General features: G+C 35.6%; 1 long non-coding RNA gene across 3 annotated transcripts in view; it reads right to left on the bottom strand.

Annotated features, from left to right (window-relative positions):
- The window catches only part of LOC307051007, a 99,022-nt gene that overhangs the window by 10,427 nt on the left and 74,959 nt on the right, over positions 1-13,636 (bottom strand). For 2 of the 3 annotated variants that reach the window (XR_013810816.1, XR_013810817.1), the window contains one exon: positions 2,577-2,848. This is a non-coding gene — a long non-coding RNA (uncharacterized lncRNA). Of the gene's footprint in view, positions 1-2,576; positions 3,393-13,636 lie in introns of those variants that run through there. The other variant, XR_013810818.1, reaches the window with a different exon arrangement.

The raw sequence follows: 13,636 nt of genomic DNA on the forward strand, positions 1-13,636 counted from the left end.
TCATATCTTTTAAGGAATTGGTCCATTTCATTTAAGTTATGAAATTTGTGAGTATAGGTTATTCACAATATTCCTTTTTATCTTTTTTTGGGGGGTGGTTGTATGGTTGTTTTACAATGTTTTGTTAGTTTCTGCTGTACAGTGAAGTAGAGTTCCCTGTGCTATACAGCAGGTTCTCATTAGTTATCTATTATACATATTAGCGTACATGTCAATCCCAATCTCCCAATTCATCCTTCCTCCCCTTCCCCCCTTTGGTGTCCATACGTTTGTTCTCTACATCTGTGTCTTTATTTATGCCTTGCAAACCAGTTCATCTGTACCATTTTTCTAGATTCCACATATATGCATTAATATACAATATTTGTTTTTCTCTTTCTGATTTACTTCACTCTGTGTGACAGTCTCTAGGTTAGGAAGAACACTCTTTGACATAAATCACAGCAAGATCTTTTTTGACCCACCTCCTAGAGTAATGGAAATAAAAACAAAAATAAACAAATGGGACCTGATGAAACTTAAAAGCTTTTGCACAGCAAAGGAAACCATAAAAAAGATGAAAAGACAACCCTCAGAATGGGAGAAAATATTTGCAAACGAATCAATGGACAAAGGATTAATCTCCAGAATATACAAACAGCTCATGCAGCTCAATATCACACACAAAAAAAAACAACCAACCAACCAAATCAACAAGTGTGCGGAAGACCTAAATAGACATTTCTCCAAAGACATACAGATGGCCAAGAGGCACATGAAAAGATGTGCAACATCACTAATTATTAGAGAAATGCAAACCTTTTTATCCTTTTAATGTACATAAGATCAGTAGTGATGACACTTCTTTCATTTTCAATATTACTACTTTGTATTTTATTTTGTTGGTTAGCCTGGCTACAGGTTTATCAATTTCATTGATCTTCTCCCAAGAACCAGCTTTTGGTTTTGTTTATTTTTCTCTATTGATTTCTTTTTATAAAATTTCATTAATTTATGCTCTAATTTTTCTTTCTTTTCTTCTACTTTTGACTTGCTCTTCTTTTTGTAGTTTCCTAAGGTGGAAACTTAGATAATTGATTTTAGATCTTCTTTTCTAATATAGGAAAATTCATAGTACTGAATGCACATAAGTACTGCTTTTGCTGCATCCCACAAGTTGTTAGATTGTATTTCATTTAGTTGAAAATATTTTAAACTTTCTCTTGACACTTCTTTAACCCATGTGTTATTTCAAAGTGTATTGTTTTTTTTTTTTTTTTTTTTTTTTTTTTTTTTTTTTTTTTGTGGTACGCGGGCCTCTCACTGTTCTGGCCTCTCCCGTTGTGGAGCACAGCCTCCAGACGCGCAGGCTCAGCGGCCATGGCTCACGGGCCCAGCCGCTCCGCGGCATGTGGGATCCTCCCGGACCGGGGCACGAACCCGCGTCCCCTGCATCGGCAGGCGGACTCTCAACCACTGCGCCACCAGGGAAGCCCCCAAAGTGTATTGTTTAATTTCAAATATTTTAGAACTTTCCAGCTATATGTCTTTCTGTTATTGATTTTAGTTTAATTCTGTTTTGGCCTGAGAACATACTTTGTATGATCTCTATACTTCAAAATTTATTAAGGCATGCCTTATGGCCCAGAATTTGGGTCTATCTTGGTAAATATCCCTTATGAGCTTGAGGAGAATGTGTATTCTGCTGTTGATATTTATAGAATATGTCGTCTAACAATTAGATCCAGCTGATTGATGGTGCTGTTAAGTTCAGTTATATCCTTACTGATTTTCTGTCAATTACTGATAAAGGGGTGTTGAAGTCTCCAGCTATAGTATTTGCTTTATCAGTTTCTCCTTGCACTTCTGTTAGTTTTTGCCTCATGTATTTTGATGCTCTGCTGTTGGGTGCAGACATGTTAAGGATTGTATGTCTTTTTGGAGAATTGACTCCTTTATCATGTAATGCTCGTTTTTATCCCTCATCATTTTACTTGTTATGAAGTCTGCTTTATCTGAAATTAATATAGCTACTTTAGTTTTCTTTTGATTTGTGTTAGCATACTTTATCTTTCTCCATTTCTTTACTTTTAATCTGTGTCTAGATTTAAAGTAGGTGTTGGGTCTTGGGTTTTTTTTTTTTTAATCCTAGCTGACTGTCTCTTTTACTGGTGTATTTAGACCATTTACATTTGAAGTGATTAGTGATACCAACATGGTATATAGTAATACAACTATAACTGTTTTCTCTTTATTGCACTTTTAAAAATCTTCTGCCTTCTCTGGTTTTAGCTGAGAATTTTATGATTCAACTTTATCTTCTCTTACTAAATCTATTATACTTCTTTAAAAGGAGTTTAAGTGACTGCTCTAGAGTTTGCCTTATACATTTACAACCAATTTAAGTTACTTTCAGATAACATTATACTGCTTCATAGGTAGTACAGGTACATTATAAGTGTTCCCAGTTCCTCCCTGCCATCCTATAACATGGCTGTCATTCATTTCCCTTATCCATCATCTCAATACATTGCCCCTATTATTACCATGAACAGTTGCATATGGAAATCAATTATGAATAAAAAGTAAGATTTTACCTTTATTTATTTCTTCTCTAATTCTCTTCCATTCTTTATGTAGATCTGAATTTCTGACCCATATCATTTTCTATCTCTCGAAGAACTTTCAACATTTCTTGCAAGGCAGGCCTGCTAGTGAAAGATTCCTACAGTTTTGGCTTCTCTGAGAAAGTCTTCATTTCCTCTTTAGTTTTAGAGGTGAATTTCATTGGATACAGAATTCTAGGTTGGTGTTTTTTTCCTTTCAATACTAAATATTTCACACCACTCTCTTTTTGCTAGCGTGGTGTCTGAAAGAAAACAAAAAAGTCCAGTATAATTCTTTTTTTTTTTTCTCTGTACTTCATGGCTTGTGGGGTTTGAGTTCCCTGACCAGGGATTGAACCTCGGCCACAGCAGTGAAAGCATTGAGTCCTAACCACTGGACCACTAAGGAATTCCCTTATTTTTGTTTCTTTACTTATCATGAGAACTGAGAACTTGGTGGAACTTCTGGGGGTAAACCCCACAGAAGTCCCCTAAGATTGGGCCCCAATAGTTTTTAACTCTCAAGCTGGTCCACACTCAGTCTCCAATAATTTGTCAATTACTCCGTATTCCTACCAGTGACTGGCTGTAGCAGCTTCTGCTCCCAGTAAGCTGTGATTCTATTTGCCTGTCTCTTCAGTTTTTGGAGGGGCAGTTTTCCCTGTGATTTCAGTTCTCTGGTTGAGCTAAGAAAAACTGTTGATTTTCATTTTGTTCAGGTTTTTTTCTTATGGTAAGGACAGGAATGATGATTTCCAAGCTCTTTACAAGTTGGGGCTGAAACCAGAAGTTCTACTTTGTGATTATATAAGCATTATAAACTATTTCTATAATTAAAATTTTATTGTGACTGATGGTATAGCTTATATAAAGTTAAATTTGCATGAGTCAATGTTATATACCTTGAATATGTACATACTTAGGCTCCACTGAAAGTACTGGATGAGATTGAGATGGAATTATGATGCTGTTTCCTCCAGGAAAATGATGATGCATGGTGGTGATCATCTACTGAATACTTACTGCATACTAGCCCTGGGCTAAGCAATTTACATAGATTATCTCACTTAACCCCCCAAAACAGACCTATGAGGTATGGTTTCTATTGTTAGAGATAAAGATTTCAAAATCCCTATTTTATAGGTAAAAAAAGTTGAGAGTCAGAGAAATTAAAAAGTATAACTCAGTAGTGTAAGGATTCAAATGAGTTTGACTCCTGAGTTCACACCCACATAGCCCTACATTGAATTGTAAATATTGCTCTACAAATATCTAAATCCTGTTCACAGATTCCCATGAAGTCTCTCAGAAATATATGGTTGGCATATATTATTAGGTAGATCTTTGGACTTCATGGTGGATGATTTAACTTAAGCTATATATACACACCTATTGCTCTGAAGTAACAGAGGTCAGAGTATGCACAATGGCAAGAAGAGCCAGAGGAAATAAGCTTGTGAGAAACTTTATTATCCCAGTCCCTAAAGCAAAACTGCCCCCAAGCTACCCATCTAGGACAGAATACTTTAAGCCTAAGTGTTCAGAGGGAGTGAGAGCTTTCAAATGGAGGGAGAAAACTTCCTCTGTCAGGTAAAAGCTGTAAGAGGCTCTAGATTTACCCTCTTGCTTGAAACAACCAAAAAGAAAAATAGACAAAATACATAATACAGTGGTTCAAGACACTGGATATCAGGCATTGAAGGACAGTGATCCCTGAGAGGCATTATTATTGTCCCAACATCACCTGAGGGCCTGGCTTCCAATCAGCCTGAATCTAGGTCCTGCCTGAGATTCTCCCCTTTGGGGCACTGATAGTTCTTGGCACACACTCAGCTACTGGGAACTGCTAAAAATAAAATAGGCTACTTGGACAATCACAGTGGTGTAAGAGACCACCAAGAGCTAGGCAGGGTTGAACCATAATTTTCATCTCCTACATGAGGCTACTCCTTCAAGAATAGAAGAGGTAGCTGTTGTACTTAATGCATAGAAACCAACACAGAGAGTCAAGCAAAGTGAGAAACAGAGGAATAGGCTCCAAATGAAAGGATGAGATAAAACCTCAGAAAAAGTCCTTAATGAAAGTAGGTGTATGATTTACCTGATAAAGAATTCAAAACGGTTATAAAGATGCTCACTGAACTCGGGAGAAGAATGAAATGAACACAGAAATACAAAGAAATAGAAAATATTAAAAAGTACCAAACAGAAGTCACAGAGCTGAATAATACAATAACTGAGTTGAAAAACACACTAGAAGGGTTCAATAGCAGACTAGATAAAGCAGAAGAAAGGATCAATGAACTCAAACAGAGCAGTTGAACTCACTCAATTAGAGCAAAAAAGAAAAATGGGAAAAAAAGTGAAAATGGCTTATGGAACTTATTGGGACAACATCAGCAGATCAATATTTGCATTATAGGGATCCCAAATAAAGAGAAAGGGGCAGAAACCCCATTTGAAGAAATAATGGCTGAAAACTTCCCTAACCTAAAGAAGGAAACATCCAATGCAGGAAGCCCAAAATTTCCAAATTAGATGAGTCCAAAGAGAGTTACAACAAGACACATTATAATTAAAATGTCAAAAGCTAAATACAAGAAGAGAATCTTAAAAGCATTAAGAGAGAAAACAACTTATTATATACAAGGGAACCCCCATAATACTAAGAGAAGGCTTTTTCAGCAGGAATTCTGCTGGCCAGAAGCGAGAGGCAGAATATATTCAAAGTTCTGAAGGAAATAACATTGCTGCGTAGAAATCCCATTCTACCATTCATTCTAACATTGAATACCATTCAATGTTATTAATGGAGATAACATTGCAACTAAAGATCCTGCACACAGCAACGAAGATCCCACATGCCGCAACTAAGACCTGGTGCAGAAAAATAAATAAACAAACAAATAATTATTTCTAAAAAGATTATTAAAAAAATAATTACTTTAAATGTAAATGGCCTAAAGTCTACATTCAGAAGACAAAGAGTGACTGAATGAATCAAAAAACCAAAAAACCATCTATATTCTGGCTGTAAGAGTCTCATTTCAGATATAAGGACACACATAGACTGAAAGTAAAGGGATGGAAAAAGATATTCCATGTGAGTGGAAACCAAATGAAAGCTAGGATAGCTATACTTACATCAGACAAAATAGATGTTAAAATAAAGATTGTAATAAGAGACAAAGGGGCATTGCATAATGATAAACAAGTTAATTCAACAAGAGGATATAACATTTGTGTGTGTTATACATATATAAATCTCCAACATAGGAACACCTAAATATATAAAGCAAATATTAACACACCTAAAGGGAGAAATAGACAGCAATACTATAATAGTAGGGGATTTTAATACCCCTCTTGCATCAATGGATAGATTATCTAGACAGAAAATCAATAAGGAAACATTAGCCTTAAAATACATGTTAAACCAGATGGACTGAACAGATATATAAAGAAAATTCCATCCCAAAGCAACAGAATACACATTTTTTCAAGTGCACATGAAACATTCTTTAGGATAGAGACTATGTTAGGCTACAATACAAGTCTTAATAAATTTAGGAAAATTAAAGTCATAACATGTATCTTTTTTTGACCACAATTGTATGGAACTAGAAATTACAGAAGAAAACTGGAAAATTCACAAATATGTGGAGATTACACAACATGCTACTGAACAACCAAGGGTTAACAAAGAAATCAAATTAGAAATCAAAAAATACCTTGAGACAAATGAAAATGAAAAGACAACCTACAAAAAAGGGGTATAGCAAAAGCATTTCTAAGAATTTCATAACAATAAATGCCTATGTCAAGAAGCAAACAAACAAAAAAATCTCAAATAAACAACCTAACTTTACACCTTAAGAAAGTAGAAAAAAAGAACAAATGAAGCCTCAAGTTAATAGAAGAAAGGAAATAATCAGAAGAGAAATAGATGAAATAGAGACTAAAAAGACAGTAGAGAAGATCAATGAAACTAAAACCTGGCTCTTTCAAAAGATAAATAAAATACAACAAAACTTTAGCTAGACTCATCAGGAAAAAAAAAGTCTCAAAATCAGAAATAAAAGAGAATTTACATCTGATACCACAGAATTACAAAGGAACAAAAGAGACCACTAAGAAAAATTAAATGTTGAAAAATTAGACAGCCTAGAAGAAATAGAGAAATTCCTAGAAACATTCAACCTACAAAGACTGAATTATGATGAAATAGGAAATGTGAACAGACCAATTACTAGAAATGAGGTTGAATCAATTATCAAAAACCTCACAACAAACCAGAACCCATGGCCAGATGGCTTCACTGGGAATTCCACCAAATATCCAAGGAAGAATTAATAGCAATTTCTTAAACTTTTGCAAAAAATGAAGAAGGAACTCTCCCAAACTCATTTTATGAGGCCAGCATTATTACCCTGATACCAAAACCAGACAAGGATGTCAAAGAAAAAGAAAATTAAAGGGATATTAAAAGGTCAATATCCCTAATGAACTTACTTGCAAAAATCCTCAACAAAATATTAGCAAACTGAATTCAACAATACATGAAAGGATCATACAACATGATCAGGTAGGATCTACTTCGGGAATGCAAGGATTACTCAACATCCACAGATCAGTCAATGTGATATACCACATTGACAAAATAAAGGATAAAAACCATATGATCATCTCAATAGATACAGAAAAATCATTTAACAAAATTCAACATCCATTTGTGATAAAAACTCCCAACATAGTGGGTATGGAGGAAATGAACCTCAACATAATAAAGGCCATATATGAGGAATACTCAGTGACTCCTCTCCCAGCATGAGCACTGTGATCCCACCTACCTTATACTGCAGCTCAGAAATGGATCTGGGGGCATCTACTCCAACAAACCCTGCTCCCAACAGGGCTGTGATAACCACAGAAGAAAGAGGAGTCCCTGCTCAATAGCCAGTGCAGTCTCTGGTCATCACAACAGCAGTCTCACCCCCTATCAAGGGGATAACAGCCAGCACACACTGAGGAAAGACATGGCAGGCATCCATACTAAAAACAGCCCTCACACCAAAAATATTAAACTCACACAGGCTACACAGGGATGCTCCCACAAAAAACAGCCCTTCGAGACTACAGTAGATAACTTTCTCCTAAACTCATAGAGTCAGAGAAATAGATACAAAATGAAGAAGCAGAGGAACCATTCCCAATTAAAAGATCAAGAGAATTTCTGTGAAAGAAAAAACAATTAAACAGACATTTTCAGTCTAATAGACATCAAGTTCAAAAAGGAGATAATGAAAATACTTAAAGAGGGAGTTCCCTGGTGGTCTAGTTGTTAGGATTCGGCACTTTCACTGCCATGGCCCAGGTTCAATCCCTGGTTGGGGAACTGAGATCCCAAAAACCTTGTGGCATGGCCAAAATAAAAAATAAATTAAAAAAAGAAAATACTTAAGGAATTAAGAAAGGCTATTGATAGAAATGCAGATTACTGTAAAAAGGAACTAGAAACTATAAAGAACTAACAAGAAACATAAGAAAACTCATTTGCTGAGATGAAAGCTGAGCTAAAGGCAATGAATAGCAGATTGAATAATGCAGAAGAACAAATAAGTAATTTGGAAGATAGAATAATGGAAACCAACCAATCAGAACAGCAGAAATGAAGACAAATGAAAAAAATGAAAGCAATATAAGAGACCTATGGGATAACAGAAAGTGTGCCAATCTATGCATAATAGGGATCTCAGAAGGAGAACAAAGATAAAAGGGGATCAAAAATGTATTTGAAGAAATTATGGCTGAAAACTCCCCAAAGCTAAAGAAGGAAACATATATCCAGATACAGGAAGCACAGAGGGTCCAAAAGAAGATGAACCCAAACAGACCTACATGAAGACATAATTAAAATGGCAACCATTAAAGATAAAGAGAGAATTCTAAAGGCAGTAAGAGAAAAACAAAGAGTTAATTACAAGGAAACCCCCATAAGGCTATCAGCTTATTTCTCCACAGAACCACTGCAGGCCAGAAGGGAGTGGCCAGATGTATTCAAAGTCCTGGAAGGGAAAAACCTGCAATCTAGGATACTCTACCCTGCAAGATTATCATTTAGAATAGAAGGAGAAAAAAATCTCAGACAAGAAAAACTAAAAGTGTACAGCAATACTAAACCTATCCTGAAAGAAATATTGAAATGTTTTCTCTAAATAGAAATGAATCAAGAATCTATAGGAAAGAAAGTCACAACTGGAAAGTAAATCACTTAAATGAGCCAGTACACAGATAAAAAAAAAAATTTTTGTGAAAGTGATGATAACCACAATGAACAGCAAAAGGATAAACATGAAGATATAAAAAGGATATCAAAATAATAAAATATGGGGGAGGACAGTAAGAAAATACAGATTTTTTTAGAATGTGTTTGAGTCTATATGACTACCAGTCTAAAGCAAATAGATAGAGTTTTGGGTTAATATACTTGAAAACCAGAGTAACCACAAATCAAAAACATTCACAAAAACCAAAAAGAAAGGTACTCAAGCCTAATACAAAAGAAAATCATCAAACCACAATAGGAAAATCAAAAAGAAAAAGGAACAAAGAAAAAATACAAAATCAACTGGAAAACAAGTTTTAAGATGACAATAAATACATATTTATCAAGAATTACCTTATATGTCAATGGACTAAATACACCAATCAAAAGACATAGAGTTGCAGATTGGATAATAAAATAAGAGCCTACAATATGCTGTCTACAAGAGACCCACATTAGGGCAAAGGACACACATAGATTGAAAGTGAGGGTATGGAAAAAAGATATTTCATGCAAATGGAAATGACAAGAAAGTGGGGTAGTAATGGTCATATCAGACAAGACATAGTTAAAAACAAAGGCCGTGAAGAAAGATAAAGAAGGACACTATATAATGATAAAAGGATCAAGAAGAATATATTACACTTGTTAATATATATGCACCCAATATAGGAGCACCCAAATACATAAATACTAACAGATATAAAGGGAGAAATTGACAGGAATACAATAATATTAGGAGGCTTTCACACTCCACTCACATCAATGAACAGATCTTCTAGACAGAAAAATCAATAAGGCAACAGAAATCTTAAAGGATACAATAGAACAGTTAGACTTAATTGATATTTTCAGCACATTATATCCAATAAAAGCAGAATACACATTCTTTTCAAGTGCACATGGAACATTCTCTAGGACTGACCATATACTAGGGCACAAAACAAGCCTCAACAAATTTAAGAGGAAATTATTTCAAGCTTTTCTGACCAAAACAGCATGAAACTAGAAATCAAACAAGGAAAAGAAGGGGAAAAAAAGATTACATGGAGATGAAATAACATGCTACTAAAAAACCAATGGGCAACGATGCAATCAAAGAGGAAATTTTAAAAATACCTTGAGACAAATGGCAATGAAAACACAACCATACAGAATCTATGGGATACAGCAAAAGCAGTCCTAAGAGGGAAGTTCAGAGAGATACAGGCCTTCCTCAAAAAAAGGAAAAATCTCAAACAACCTATCCTGCCACCTAAAAGAACTAGAAAAAAGAGAACAGTCAAAATGTAAAGTCAGCAGAAGGAAGGAAATAATAAAGATCAGAGAAGAAATAAATAAGATAGAGATTTTAAAAACCAATAAAAACCAAGAGTTGGTTCTTTAAAAGGGTTAAACAATATCCACAAACCTCTGGCCAGGTTCACCAAGTAGAAGAGAGAAGACCCAAATAAACAAAATAAGAAATGACAGAGGAGAAATTACAACCAATACCACAGAAATACAAAAAAACATAAAAGAATACTATGAACAATTATATGTCAACAAATTGGACAACCTAGTAGAAAAGAGCAAGTTTCTATAAACATACAGCCCACCAAAGCTGAATCAAGAAGAAATAGACAATTTGAACAGACCAATCACTAGAAGTGAAACAGAATCTGTAATTTAAACAAACAAAAAAACTCTCCCTGAAAACAAAAGTCCACAACCAGATGGCTTTACTGGGGAATTCTACCAAATATACAAAGAACTTACACCAATCCTTCTCAAACTCTTCCAAAAGGCTGAAGAGGAGGGAGCACTCCCAAAGGCATTCTATGAAGCCACCATCACCCTGATACCAAAACCAGACAAAGACACTGCCAAAAGAGAAAATTACAGGCCAATATCTTTGGTGAATATATATGTAAAAGTCCTCAACAAATATTAGCAAACCAAATCCAACGACACATAAAAAGGATCATATATCATGATCAAGCTGGATTCATTCCAGGGTTGCAAGGATGGTTCAACATATGCAAATCAATGTGATACATCACATCAACAAAAGAAAAGATAAAAATCACATGATCACCTCAATAGATGCAGAAAAAGCATTGGATAAAATTCACATCCACTCATGATAAAAACTCTTACCCAAGTGGGTATAGAGGGAACATCTGTCAACGTAATAAAAGCTATTTACGACAAACCTGGAGCCAACATAATATTCAACAGTGAAGAGCTGAAAGCCTTCCTGCTAATTCTGGAAGAAGATAAAGGATGCCAACTCTCACCCCTTCTATTCAACATAGTACTGGAAGTCCTAGCCACAGCAATCAGACAGGAAGGAGAAATAAAAAGTATCTAAATTGGAAGGGAAGAATTGTCATTATAGCATGACATGATATTAAACATAAAAAACTTGGGCTTCCCTGGTGGCGCAGTGGTTGAGAGTCCAGCTGCCAATGCAGGGGATGCAGGTTCGTGCCCCGGTCCGGGAAGGTCCCACATGCCGCAGAGAGGCTGGGCCCGTGAGCCATGGCCGCTGGGCCTGCGCGTCCGGAGCCTGTGCTCCGCAGCGGGAGAGGCTGCAGTGGTGAGAGGCCCACGTACAGCAAAAACAAACAAACAAACAAAAAAACCTTAGAGATTCCACACAAAAACTAGTAGAACTGATAAAAACAAATTCAGCAACTTAGCAGGATACAAGATTAACATACAGAAATTGGTTGCATTTGTTTACACTAACAATAAAATATCAGAAAGGGAAAGTGAAAAAACAATCCCTTTTAAAGTCACATCAAGGGACTTCCCTGGTGGTCCAGTGGTTAAGAAACCATCTTCCAATGCAGGGGACATGGGTTTGATCCCTGGTCAGGGAACAAAGATCCCATGTGCCATTGGGCAACTGAGCCCACGGGCTGCAACTACTGAGCCCATGTGCCACAACTAGAGAGAAGCCCATGTGCCACAAAAGCCTGTGCGCTCATCTTCAACAAAATCTTCAATGAAAGATTCCGCATGCTGCAACTAAGACCTGATGCAGCAAAAAAAATTTTTTTAAATAGTAAAAGAAATAAAGTCACATCAAAAAAAAAAAACACAAGAATAAGACTGACCAAGGAGTAGAAGATTTATATGCTGAGAAGTATAAAATATTGATAAAGGAAATTGAAGATGATTTAAAGAAATGGAAAAATATCCCATGCTCTTGGATTGGAATAATTAATATTGTTAAAATGGCCATAGTACCCAAAGAAATCTACAGTTTTAATGCAATCCCTATCACATTACCCATGACATTTTTCACAGAACTAGAACAAATAATCCTAAAATTTATATGGAACCATATAAGACCCAGACTTACCAAAGCAGTCTGGGAAGAAGAACAAAGCAGGAGGCATAATCTCCAAGACTTCAGACAATACTACAAAGCTACAGTAATCAAAACACCATGGTATTGGCATAAAACCAGACATATGGATCAAAGGAACAGAATAGAGAGCCCAGAAATAAAGCCACACACCTATCATTAATTAAAATTCGACAAAGGAAGCAGGAATATAAAATGGGGAAAAGACAGTCTCTTCAGCAAGTGGTGTTCGGAAAGTTGGACAGATGCATGTAAATGATTGAAGCTGGAACACACCCTCAACCATACACAATAATAAACTCAAAATGGCTTAAAGACTTAAATATAAGGCAAGAGAGCATAAAACTCCTAGAAGAGAACTTAGGCAAAACATTCTCTGACGTAAATGGTATCAATGTTTTCTTAGATCAGTCTATAAAGACAATGAAAATAAAAGCAAAAATAAACAAATGGAACCTAATCAAACTTATAAGATTTTTCACAGCAAACGAGACCGTAAGCAAAATGAAAAGACAACATACAAACTGGGAGAAAATATTTGCAAACCATGTGACTGACAAGGGTTTAATTTCCAAATTATACAAACAGCTCATACAACAATGTCAACAAACAAACAAACGAACAACCCAATCAAAACATGGGCAGAAGACCTAAATAGACATTTCTCCAAAGAAGATATACTGATGGCAAATAGGCACATGAAAAGATGATCAACATTTCTAATTATTAGAGAAATGCAATAAAAAATACAGTGAGGTACCACCTCACACCTGTCAGAATGGCCATCATTTAAAAAGTCATTAAAAATGCTGGAGGGGGTGTGGAGAAAAGGGGACCCTCCTACACTGGGGTGGAGTGTAAATTGGTATAGCCACTGTAAACAATAGTATGGACGTTCCTCAAAAACCTAAAAATATAGTTGCCATATGATCCAGCAATCCCACTCCTAGGCATATATCAGGACAAAAGTATAATTCAAAGAGATACTTGCACCCCAATGTTCATAGCAGCATTATTTCTCAATAATGAATAATGATGAATGGATAAAGAAGATGTGAGATATATATATATATATATGTATTTATATCCACACACAATGGAATATTAGTCAGCCAAAAAAAAAGAATAAAATAATGCCATTTGCAGCTATATGGATGGACCTAGAGATTATCATGCTAAGCAAAGTAAGTCAGAAAGAGAAAAACAAATACCATATGATATCACTTATATCTGAAATCTAAAATATGACACAAATGAACTTATCTATGAAACAGAAACAGACACACAGAGAACAGACTTGTGGTTACCAAGGGGGAGGGTGGACTGGAGGATGGTAGGATTGGGAGTTTGGGATTAGCAGATGCAAAA

This window comes from Hyperoodon ampullatus (genome assembly GCF_949752795.1).
Source record: "Hyperoodon ampullatus genome assembly, chromosome: 3".
Classification (NCBI taxonomy): domain Eukaryota; kingdom Metazoa; phylum Chordata; class Mammalia; order Artiodactyla; family Ziphiidae; genus Hyperoodon; species Hyperoodon ampullatus.